The sequence below is a fragment of the Protopterus annectens genome, chromosome 14.part0 (genome assembly GCF_019279795.1).
Source record: "Protopterus annectens isolate FY-2018-M chromosome 14.part0, PAN1.0, whole genome shotgun sequence".
In the NCBI taxonomy this organism is placed as follows: domain Eukaryota; kingdom Metazoa; phylum Chordata; order Ceratodontiformes; family Protopteridae; genus Protopterus; species Protopterus annectens.
This window is the reverse complement of record NC_056748.1, coordinates 79,587,416-79,600,583: the sequence shown is the minus strand read 5'-3', so window position 1 is coordinate 79,600,583 and position 13,168 is coordinate 79,587,416. Positions and strand designations below refer to the sequence as shown.

Below are 13,168 nucleotides of genomic sequence, written 5' to 3'. Positions count from 1 at the left end.
ATGTGCCATAGCCTATTAATACCAACTTCATTAAGAAATATAATTCACACTGCCTGCACCTAACTTATCTATTCTACAACACAATACTATGACGTGTTGATTACCTTAAAGTTGCACTCAGTTGTATTCTTTTTATGTAAGCACTATATGCAAGTGAACATTTTTTACTCACTATGTTTTCAAAATTGTATACAAATCTGTAATTTTGCCTGGCTGTGTCCCCAAGCTGGGGCCAAAAAAGGATCCAATGGCCAGCCAACACCCTGGTTAACAAAAACAAACACCTAAATAATTAAGACAGAAAGTGAATAGTATTAGGCAGTAGAGGTAATGCATAAGGAAAAATGGAAGACATTTGAACAGGCTGTAGAAAGAAATGATAACAGATATTTTAGGAAGGAATAAGAACATTTCAAATTAAGTAGAATGAAAATGAAAGACTGGTTAAGAAAACACAAATATGCAGTTAAGGGAAAGGAGGGAAAATCATCTTTCTGAGAAGTTAAAGGCAGTGGACAGTGTTATGAGAGCAGCAGGTATGAACAAAATGTTTTTGTAAATGATAAGGATGGCATAATGGAAGCATTATGTCAGTATGTTAAAGAGATGTATGATAAAGTAAAGACGTGGAGGTGGAATATTTAAGTATTTAAATAGGTGAGAAAAATAGAAAAGAGATGAATAAATAAGTGGCAAAAGGAGTTAGAGGTTATAATAAGACATTGTAGGGAGGATGTAGTTTCTGCCTATAAAATGTTATGGGATTTATAAAGCCATGCATAAAGAACAAAAGTTGTGTTTTAGGGGAGCTAAAAATAAGTGGTTGAGAGAAAGTTTAAATAATATGGAAATATATATAAAGTTAGTTTAACCTTTTGTGGAAAAAGGAAAAATGGCTTAAGTTAAAGAACTGTAGACTAGTTCATTTATGTATTTGACATCTTTACTAACGTAACACATAGCATAGTGAAATGGTTACAGATTCAATTACTAAGGAGAAAACAAACCATTGCAACACTTTTTCATTTATACACATAGTACAACCATTGAATTTGTTTTAACAATCTATATTTTAACACTACATAGATGGCTCAAGTCTTTTCTTCCCTGACATATCTTTCCTCCTGAACATTATTCTGCACATATTGTTCCCACAAATTCCAGTAATTCCTATGTAGTTTACTCCTGTCCCTTTCTAAAATTCCCACCTCCATTTCCCTTATTATATTTTTACTTATTTTTTTAAACAACAAACATTCTTATTAAATTATGACATATGGTATAATCAATCATATATTTATATAAATGAAAACAAACCATATTGACATAATTTTAGTTGCAAACATTATACATCACAAACCATGTTGACATAATTGTAGTTGCAAACACTGTACATCACTTATAATCAATAATGTCACTGTCTGTCAAACATTACATAGCTCATTCAAATCCTGCCTTCTTTTTAAACCTCATTCATGCATGTATTGTTTCCACAATTCCCATTTTTCTCCTATATAATTGGCTCTTACTCTTTTCTAAACATCCCTATTCCATTTGTTTTATCTTTGTTACTATATTCACTACTTCTAGTAAACTTGGTTTAGACTGTGATTTCCATTTTCTAGTAACTGCTTTTTTGGCAGCCACCATAGTTAGACTCAGCAAGGCATTACTATCTTTATGCAAGTCCAATTCTGTATCATGGCTCAAAAAAATAATTTCCTGAGTTACACCCATTTACTTACCTAGTATCTCTAACTGCAGTAGTTGTTCTGCGGTAGCGTTGTCGCCTCACAGTAAGACGGTGTCCTGTTCGATTCTCAGCCAGAGCGTCTTCTGTAATGAGACATGCATGAATGGGTGTACCTTCGTTGAAGGTTGTGCGTCAGGGCTGGCAACTCGACACGTAAAAATCTACTGCCAATCATTAGCGGACCGGAGTTCCGCTGTGGTGACCCCTAACCGGGAAAAGCTGAAAGACACAACAACACAACAACTTACCTAGTATCTCTGACAGAGCAGTCTGCATGGAATCTTTAAAGTCTGCTAGCACATTACACTCCTAGAAAATATATTCCCAATTACTTCTTTCTTCCCTATCACACCTCCAACATTTACTGTATACCTGAGGAAAAATTTTGGAGTCTACTTGGGGTATAAAAATACCTATGTAAACATTTCCAAGGAAAGATCCAAAATCTTCTAAAGTTTGTTGCATATTTGCTACACATACACCTATCCCACCATTATTTCTTTGTGAATTGATTATCTAGTCTCTCTTCCCAATGTTTCTAACCTCCTCTGATTGATTCTTATAGTTATCAGGCAATATTTTGTATGCTCTACAACAAGAGTCAAGTGGGATTCCTTTTTTGATAGCAGCTTCTGTTCTAGATTCTACTAAAATCTCTACCAGTGCTGGTCTTTCACTTAGGATCCCTCTATTTCTTTCTCATTGCCTATACTCTGATATCAATCCTTGATAGGAAAGGCAATCTTTATTCTGCAGTCCAAATAAGTTCTTGGCCTTTTCCCATTCTATTACCTTTCCTAGTACTTAAGTATTATTGCTACCATATTTCCAGCACAGCATAATTTGTTAGAATTTGTAATGTTTTCCAGAAACTATGTCTGTTAACCTGAAAAGGGTTGTTTGCCTGTGTCTTTCGGCTTTTCCCGGTCCGATAATGATTGGCAGTTGATTTTTACTTCCTGGCTTGCCAGGCCTGACGCATAACCTTCAACAAAGGTACACCCATTCACGCATGTCTCCACACAGAAGACGCTCTAGCTGAGAATCGAACCGGACAGCGTCTTACTGTGAGGCGACAACACTGAAAAGGGTTGTGTAAAGTCTTAATTACTATTCTCTCACATTGTTTAGGACATTGGAAGAGGAATAATGGGAAACTTCCTCTTCGTGGGTAGCGTCCTTTCCTGACCTAATTTACTGAAAAATCCAATCAACATTCCTGCTGCTTCTGAGCCCTGTGAAGAAGGACCTGTTTATTTTTTTACATTTTTCTAAATCTTTAGGATACAGCTTGTAAGCGGAAGTGTTTACACAAAAAGAAAGTATGCAGAAAAGTGAATAAATAAAATTGATACTGCAGTTACAAAGTGTTATTTACTACATTACTACTGTAAGCAAAACAGACCACATTCACTGAATACAAGTACAAGTAGAAATGTCATAAATTAAAATATCACATGATCCAAATACAAATGTAAAATAGTGAATCTCACTGCCAACTAATAAAAAGGCAGAATACGTCCCTAACACATCCCTTACTATGTAGAGTCCAACAGATGTTAATAAAGTCATCAAAGCAACAGTTTCTAAGATGCATGACTTGCAATTGCATACATCTTATGAAGTGCACTGAAAGGCTTTAAAAGCATTGCCATTCCAATAGTAAAATGCTGTGAGCTGTAAAACACAGGATCAACCCAATACTCACAGTTACATGACTAAAGATCATCAGAAGTTGCCAGACATTAAGAAAGTCAATGAACATGACATTGGATAAGGAAGACTCTGAAGTGACACTCAGGTTTATTAGATGTCAAAGTAAGTTACATTGGAAAAGTACATCCCCAAGAAATACAAAATGTGACCATTATTCATCTTCCTGCCTCACACACAATGTGACAGAGTAATTACCACTACTTTATAAGCCCCTTTTCAGGTTAACTTAAATATTTCCAGCCAAACATGACGAATTATGCAACGCTGGAAATCTGGTTGCGATACTACATAAGTACCCCTTTCCCTCTTTAATTATTTCCTCCCAATACCTTGCTTCTTTTACCAGTTTCTACCAATAAATTCCAGACCCCTCTTTCCTATTGTCTGTATCTCTTACTTGCAATCATCCATATTGGCAGAATCTCAATATTTTCTGCTGTTATAAATATAATATTCTGCATGGTTATTGTTACTGCATGGTTATTGTTATTCTCCTTAAGGACCTGCATCCAAAATCCCAGTCTCCCCTTGCTTCTTGAGCTTTTCTCAGTTTTATCATCATCCATTTCCACTTTGAATTATAGATTTCTGCTTGTGCTATGTATAGCAGCCTTAATTGTGTAGCTCTGAAATACCACTACAAATCAGATAATACCGAACTGCCTTGTTCAGTTGGAAGAACCTGCTTATCCCCTTGACTCTTGTCATCTTCCCCTCCAAGAAAAATCCTTCAGCTCTTTATTAATTGCTATCCACAACTTCTTCTCTCATTGATAAAAATATGCCTGACCTATGTATAAAACTAAAGCGACTAACAATATTTTAACTGTTTGTATCTTGCTATCCATATTCATATAACAGAGCTACACATTTATCTGTTTTTGTATTAGCTTTTGTTACCCACATATCCTTAGCTGCCACACCAGAATCATTTTAATCCATACACCTAAGTATTTCATTTTATCATGTCACCATAAATATCGATATTGCTGAACCAATTTGTATGTGGGTACATAATTTACAACTATTGCCTTTGCTTTAGCTTCATTAATTTTGTATCCCAAAAAGATATGAAACTGCCTCAAAATGTTCCACAATACTGAAATGCCCTTTTCTGCTTTTATCAGGTGTACAATAATATCATCTGCAAACAGAGCCAGCTTTTCTTGACTTCCATACCAATTGTATCCTTGAATTTCTTAGTCTCTTATTTTGTCAATGGCTCTAAATATAGTGCAAATAACAAAGGGGAAAGAAGACAGTCCTACCTGGTTCCTCTTCTCAAACAGAAATTATCAGAGAGGAACCCACCCACTTTAAATTTTGCCTCCAATTCCTCATATATCCCCCTAATCAACCTTATAATTTTATTAGGGAATGACAATGCTTCCATTGCCCTGCTCATAAACTCCTAGCTTACTCTTTAAAATGCTTTCTCTGCATCAAGACCCACCAGCAACAGTGGTAATTTCTTACATCCATCTTCCCTCTGGATCATCAATGTTCTGTTAATGCTGTCAAATGTTTGCCTCCCCTCCACAAAACCATATTGATCCATATCTAACAGTTCTGGCATCACCTTTGCCGTTATTTTAGCCATTATAAATATAAACACTTTATAATCATTCCAGGAAGTTGGTGCTTCTCCTCCTCTTAAATTACTGTTTAGCAAAACCTTCCAGAGCTTTATCATTTTCCCGCCTAGCTTCCAAACTTCAAAGGGAATACTGTCTATTCCTGTGTACTTTCCTGTAGACTGATTATACATAACCATTTTCATCTCAACACCCTCTGTCCTAACTACTAGTAATTCATCGTCATCTGCCTCTAACCTTGGCATATTTAATTCTTCCATAAACATTTCCATTTGTACCTTTTCTTGATCTCCATATTTATCTGCTTTGTACAGACTTTCATAATATGTCTAAATATTTCTAATATCTCTACAGGATCTCTTGATATCTTTCTTGTTATAGGCTCCCTAAGCTTGAGGACAACTGTTTCTACTTTCTGTTGCCTGAGTTGTTACACTAAATGTTTTTGTGCTCTGGTATTATTATCAAAAACAGTTGCTTAACAGCAATCTTTCTAAACTCATGCATACTACTGAGGTAATCCTTTATTTTCTGCTTAGCACTCTGCAAGTGCTCCTCTTCTTGTTTTGTGAGATTCCCCCTATTCTGCAGTAATTTTAACATTTGTCAGTTGCTCTAAATAATTCTTGTTGCTTTGTAACCATATCTCTCCTTCTTTTATTTCCACCCTATTTTTAAAACTCCACTTTAAATTTATCCCACTTCCTAGCTATATTTTCAGAAGAAATTTCTGTCTTCTATGATAATTCCCAAATAATTTCCACTAGCCATTCCTTTAATTCCTCTCTTGATAACAGAAAGACAGGAAAGTGCTAGTGCCTCATTTTCATTTCATTACTCTGCATTTTTATTTTAGTTATTATTGGGGCATGATCTGAAGTAGTTATTGGATGCATATCAAAACTTTCAATTAAATGCATGTGTTCCTGTGAAATGTAAGTTCTGTACAGCCTAGCCCAGTTTTTGTATCTTGGGGAATAAGATGTAAATTCACTCCGAGCTCTTACTACTTGATTACTCAAGTCACATCTTCCATGCCAAATATTTTCATAAGCTTCTTCAAAAATCTACCCTCTTTGTTATATTTCTGATTCTGGACCCCCCCCCCCCCAGACACATCTTCCCTGCTGCAAAATCAAATTCCAGTCCCTACCTATAAGTAATATTCCCTCCTGAAAACTGATTATTTCATCCAGAATTTTTCTGACCTCCATTATAGCAGTTTTAGGTGGACTATAAGTACATGCCAGTGTAATCCTCCTCCCTTGCCAGTAGCCCCTTAGTACTACATATCTGCCATTATTACCTTTTTATCCTCTTCTACCCTCATTTCCAGAACATTGATGTGCAAGTTGGCCTGCAACTGGGACCATGTGCTTTGGACTGTCCTTCCCAGATAATGCCCACCCCAAACCTATCTGGGAAGCCTCTGTGGTCACTATGGCTTAGGGCTGAGGAAGAGTAAATGGCCAACCTAAGAGAATCGGATCAGAGTGTAGCCACCATTTGAGATCCTGTTTGCAATAGATGGTGATCAAAATTAGATGAGACATTGGCTGGTGTATCAGAGACCATTGCAAAGCTAGTAACCACTGCAGGATTCGCATATGAAACTTTGCCAGTGGAACTAGAGTGATTGGTGCATTCATGAACCTAATGTTTGAAGAACAAGTTTTGCTGGAACCCTGTAGTTTTTAAGAATTTGTCTGAATTGGAATCTGATGCATTGAATTCTTTCTGGAGGGAGAGATGCAATACCAAAAACAGTGTCTAAATGAGCTCTGAAGAAATCCAGTTCCTGAGAAGGCTGCAGGCTGGACTTTTCAAAGTTTATCATTATGCCTACAGATGTACAAAGATTTATGGTGTAGACTCTTGCTTGAGATGCCTGGTGGTAGCGGTGAGGAGCCAATCATCGAGATATGGAAAGACTCAAAAAATCTTGCATTCTGAGGTGAGCTGCAACCACTGCCATGTATTTGGTGAATGCCCTTGGGGTTGTGGTGAGACCAAAGGGCAATGCTCTGAACTGGAAATGACTGACACCTAGCCTGAAGTGCAGAAACCTCCTGGAACTGTTTTTCATTTTTATGTGGTAATAAGCATCTTGGAGGTCTATAGAGCACATCCAGAATTTTTTTTCCAAGAAAGGAAGTATTAATATAACCAAGACCATCCAGAATTTGGTTTAGTGGACTGCCTTGTTGAACTGGCTGAGATCCAAATGGGTCTCCAGTCCCCTGTTTTTTTGGGCACTAAAAAGAATCTTGAGTAAACCCTGGATCCTGTTTGGTCTGGTGGGACTGTTTAGATGACTCTTTTGTTAAGCAGTTTTTGAATTTCTAAGACTGCTGCTTCCCCTTGATTGGGTAGAACATCTGGGAGTCTTTTTGGGGTGTTGAAGTCATAACAAGTGGAATTTTGTAACCTCTGGATATTATTCCCTGCACCCATTTGTCCGAAGTTATCAATTGCCAGCCAGGTTGATGCAGGGATAATTGCCCCCCAGCTGCCTCCACAGGAAGGCAGGGCCCCCCCATTCAGGGATGCTGATAGGAAGGTCCAGAGAAAGATTCTCTGGACCCCTGATTTTTGTGGTCCATTTCTGCCCCTAGGGTGGCATCTTCCATTGCTTCCCCCTCTGCCCCGGGGGAAGTCTTTGCCTCGTCAGTCTTGGAAAGGCCATTTGAATTTTTTAAACCATAGTCTTCCACTTCTTTGGCTCCTAGAATATGGTCTCTGAGGAGTGAAGAAACATATGCTTATGGTAGACAGGGTCTTGCCATCTTTCTCACATCTGGCTAGAGTATCTTTTTCCTTGGGACCAAAAAAGGGTAGATCCATCAAAGGAAACATTGACAAATGACACTTTATGTGGCTCCACAAAGTCACATAAGTGCATCCAGGAATGCCTTCTAATAACTTTGCCTGAATCCGCTGCTCTAGTCATCCCTTCAGCTGTGTGAACAATGAGCCTCATGGATGAATCAGAGATAGCATCAAGGGTTGCAAGCTGAGAGGTAACTTTGTCATGCACCCCTTCAGCTACTGCTCCTGAGAGAGTATTTGAAAACTCTTTAATCAAATCTTTCTGTAATCTGGTAAATGCACTTTCCAAATCTATCCAACAGCCTAGACTCCTTGTTAGGAGGATGGATACTCAGACTCTCTTTAGTGAGTTCCTTTTTGGTGATAGGAATCCCTTTGGAATAATGTGGCTCATTCTTACAGGTCTTTTAAGGATTGGCTGTATGGCATACCACTCCCACTTAGCAATCAATTTAATAAGATCATCAGCGGGCGGAGGGTTCCAAGAAGTACAGGGCTGTGCATGATAATCCTCCAGGTATACTGATTCCTCCAAGGAAGGTTGAATAGAGGACCAGCCACCCCTCTGTTTCAGGATTTCTAGGATGTCCCCGAAGGAAACATCATCAGGGGGTGACCTGGGGGAACCATCCACCTCATCAAAATCAGTATCCAGGTGCTTCCTCTTGCACTTTCTTTTCACAGGGACTTCCTCTGGGGGATGATCCAGTGAAGTATACAAAGAGGAGACCACTAAAGTGGGAGTCACCTGGGACTTCTGTACCCTCTGTCCCGGCAATGAAACTGATGGCAGCTCAGGCCGTGTAGGAAGCAGAAATATAGCCCGACAGGTATGGCAAAGACTGAGAGTCCCCAAAGGATGATGCCTTCTCCATTATCCTAAAAGACTGGCCCCACCCATAGAGGGATGGGAGCCCAGAACCGAAATAGACTCCTTCGGAGCCGGGGTCACACCTTGCACCGAGGAGGCAGGTTCTGGAACAGAAGCCCGGGTTGATCCTACAAAGATGAAGGCACCAAGGGACATGGATAGTTCTGAAGGAAATTAATCACTCCAAGCCCTTCGGACCTGACCAGAGAATCATGACCCTGGGAGACCTCTGGTGCTGAAAGCTTTGAGGAACTCAAGACAACTCTCAGAACCAGAGAAGAGGATGCTACTGGACCTGAGACAGTCAATGCTGGGAGAGTCTGAACCGAGGGCTCCAAGGTCTTGACAGGAGTTGGAAGAGGAGGGTATGTAGACGTTATAGCTAGGCTGGTTCCAAGGCCAGTGTGGCTAGGAACTGAGGAGAGTCCCCTGGCTGTCAGAAGCTGATACACCAGTCTAATATATCAGCCTCAGAAAGACTCTTAGTAGAATGAACAGAAGATGAGGAAGGAGATTTAGGGGGTCTCACTTTTGAAAACGGGCTTGGTGGCCTGTCTTTAAAGGGGTCAGTGGAAGGAGAGTATTTAGTCCTTGGCAGCTGTAATAGTTTTGGCACTGAAGAATCTGTCAGTGTAGAAGAAGCTGTTTTCAGTTCCGAAAGAAGCCTAGGTCTGGTCAGATAAATCCTCCAGCGACAAGGAACTCTTCTTTACCGAGGATGACTTAGGCATTTTCTTAGATGGTTCCAAGGACCTTGGAACCAAAGAAGGCCTTTTCTTCGAAACAGATGAAGAAGATGAGGAAGAAGTGCTAGCTTCAACCCTGGACTCAGATAAAACCTTGTCAAATCCTGATTTAAGGAATCCTTTCAATACTAATTTGTTTTTTCTTTCATTCAGGGTTCATGTAGAAAACCTGTGACAAACTGAACAATCTTCCTGCAAGTGAATCTTTCTCAGGCAATATACACATAAATTGTACCCGTTGGAATTAGGCATCTTGCACTCACATTTCTGGCAACTTTTAAACCCTGATGTGCCTTTGACAGATTTAGCAGGGGAAGGTTGTTGCTTTTATTGATCAGCCATTATAATGGTTGTAAGCAACTGTCAAACAGTCATGCGACAAGAGAGAAAAGGGGAAAGTAAAGTAAAGGATTTTTTCTTTCTTTTTTTTCCCTTGAAATAATTAAAGACAAGAGATACCAACAACAGAGTACCTAGAAAGGTAATACATTAAGAAATAAATAGAAAAAAAGTACCAGCAATGGTACTTAAATTCTACCAATGGTAGGAGAGGGAAAAAGGAAGAATAAACAGCTAAGTTAGGGATAAGAGGAGTGGGTAGATAGCAAAAGAGGAATTAGACAAGGATTTTTTTTTGAAAGGCAAAAAACTAAGTTCAAGAAAGTTAGAAAATAACTCACTGTTATAGCCAAGGCTCGAGAGAAGGAAACTAACGTGTCTAGTCCGCAAAGTGGCAAACAAGATCTGAGGTAACTTCAGAGAGCAGCATTATGGTTAGTGCCTGGCTCGAGACTTTGGAGAGCATGAGCTGAAAGATATGACTGAGTCAGTTCCGAGGTTCAGAACCAAACCCACTGTCAAGGATTGGGTGAAGATTGACGACATCAGATTCTCAGGTTTTCCCTGTGTGTTCTGTTCTCTAATTTTAGTATTTTCTGAAACATCTTCTTGGCCAGTCTCATATTGATTCACCCTTTTCTTCATTTCAACCTCTGATTTTTGCAATTTTATCACCTCATCTGAACATCTGTTTAAAGCTTCTTCCATTTTATCCAGCCTTTTGTTAATTGAGTTGATATAGTCCATCAGTGTTTTGTTTATTTTAATCCGCTCTGAGTAAATTTTTTTCTCTAGGTTACTGGAAGTCATGTCTTGCACCAAAGCTGGAGCTTGGATTGGTTTTTGCTGAACAGCTGCATAATTCTTCCCAGTCAGTATTTTTCCTCACCTTTTGTGGTTGATTTTATTTCAGGTTCTCTGAATTTCTTTTTTGCTGGCATCCAGGCAGTGCACTTCCAGCCAGTTACTGAAATTTACCCCCCCCCCCCCCAAAAAAAAAAAAGATGAGTTCACTGGTTCTCTCTTCTGAGTTTCTGTTTTCACACTGGGAGAGCTGAAATTAAGCTCTTACAAAATGTGCAGCCATCTTGGAAGTCCAATATTGCATTTTCAAGAGCCTGTTCATTTTGAAGTGAAATATTGCATTCTAAAGATCTATCAAGTTCATCCAATCATCCTTTTACAGTAGGGGCAAAAACGGATTGAACTGTGATCATCTGGAACTTTGAATATTTCAAGTACCGGTTTAGTTTGCTGAGATACAGGATGGGTCTCAAGTTCCCAAAAGGGCAAGAATTGAATATTTATGTAATGCTGCTTAGATTATATGATATGTATGTGAAGTATAATGTTTGTAAATGTGAACTTGTTAATGCAGTTTGATTGCTTTTAGATAAATATAAATTTGCCTGTGTCACAAGTGATAATTCAATAAAGGTGTTTAAAAAGAATCTTGAATAGGTTCCAGATCCTAACTGGTTTGGGGGACTTTTTGAAGGACTCTTTTTTTTCTAATTGCTTTTCTATTTTTAAGGCTGCTACCTTCCTCTGTTTGGGTGGAACATCAGGAATCAATTTCATAGGGGAGATTTTGGAAAATGGTATGAAGTAACCTCTGGATATGATCTTCTGCACCCAGTTATCTCTTGTGCTTGATGTCCAGGCTTCTTGGTGCAGAGACAAGCACCCCCTGGATGGCCTCCAGAGTACAGCAGCCTGGCAGCCTTCCAGGAGCCCTGGTTGGGTTTATCCGAGAATATATCCCTGAAACCCTGGTTCTGCAGACCACCTCTGTCACAAGGGTCGCGTCTTCCATTATAGTACCTCCCTCTGCCCTGGGGAGAACTGTCTCGTCAAGAGTCTTGGAAAGGCCATTGGGACTTGCGAAACCACAAAGTTTTACCACCTTAGTGATTCTGAGAGAAGGATCTCTAAGGGGTAGAAAAATTGATCCTAATGGCAGACAAGAGCTTTCCATCTTGCTCACAACTGGAGAACATTTAATTCACTTTGGGGCTGAATAAGGAAGATCCATCAAAGGAAGTATCAATGAACAAAAACTTGAAGGGTTCCACAAAATTGCACAGGTGCATCCAGGCATGTCTCCAAATGGCTATGCCCAAACCCGCCGCCCTTGAGGTACCCTCAGCAGCATGAGATAACAGCTTCATGGATGCATTGGTAATGGACTGAAGAGTGGCTAATTGTGAAGAAGCTTTCTTTTGATCATCCACAGACATGGGCCCAGAAAGAGATTTTGAGAGCTTCTTGGTCAAATCTCTTTGTAATCTGGTAAAGGGCACCAGATAATTCAGTGACTGCAAGGCACAGGTCACTGAGGCATAAGCATGCTTGTCAAATCTGTCCAAGGCCCTACACTCCCTATTAGGGGGATGGACAGATGAGCTCTGTTCCACAAGCTCTTTTTTTAATGGCTGCTGCCAAGACCATGGCATCTACAGCGACTCCTTTGCTCCAGTGAGCTCTGTCCTTCTGGGGAACTAAGAACTTATCTGGTCACCTGGGGATAGCCTCCATGGTATCCAGCTCCTTCCATGCATGGTGGGAGAATATCTCTATCAACTCATCAGCTGGTAGGACCACCCTAGATGTACCTAGGCCAGAAATGAAAGCCTCCAGAAACACTAATTCCTCTTGAGAAGGGGGTTCAGAAGACCTTCCACTTTTTTGCTTGAGAAATTCCAGAATATCTCCAAAGGAGATGTCATCAGGTGGAGATTTGGGAAACCCCTCCACTACATCGGTGACAGATTTCTGGGGGGACTCTAGGTGACTCCTTTTACACATTCTCTTCTTAGCTACTTCATCAGTGGGATGGCCTGGTGAATTATCAGAAGTGATGGGGAAGTCCAGAGGAAGGACTGACTGAAGGCTTGTTCAGGTTGGCTGTTCCGGTGCTATAAATCTGAAAGGTTCAGAGCTCAAAATCGATGATGGAACACAAGTGCTATGCTCTGGAGGTAAGGATGGCCTCTTTCTCAGTAAAAAGAAGGCTCCTCCACTACCTCAAAGGTAGAAGGTCCAGGGGAAAGAGCAGCTGACTGCACTGTAGATGAATAAATCTGTGTTTTCATGCCCTGATTCATTACAGATGCCTGTCTTGAAGAGGGAGTCAGACCCAAGCTGTACAACACTGAGGTTCCTAGGGGCAAGATAGCTACAACAGCTTCAGAGTTGACCCTAACCCCCTGGCACCACTGTTTCGACTCTGAGAGTTATCCTGCTCTGAAAGGGTCAGAACCAGGTGATTCAGGAACATGACTGAAGTGAAAGAATGACCTGTCTTCTGATTTGACAG

At 39.9% G+C, this 13,168-nt stretch overlaps 1 protein-coding gene across 10 annotated transcripts in view; it reads right to left on the bottom strand.

Moving 5' to 3' along the window:
* The window catches only part of KCNMA1 (potassium calcium-activated channel subfamily M alpha 1), a 4,085,072-nt gene that overhangs the window by 3,543,323 nt on the left and 528,581 nt on the right, over positions 1-13,168 (bottom strand). The gene's annotated exons all lie outside the window — the stretch shown is intronic.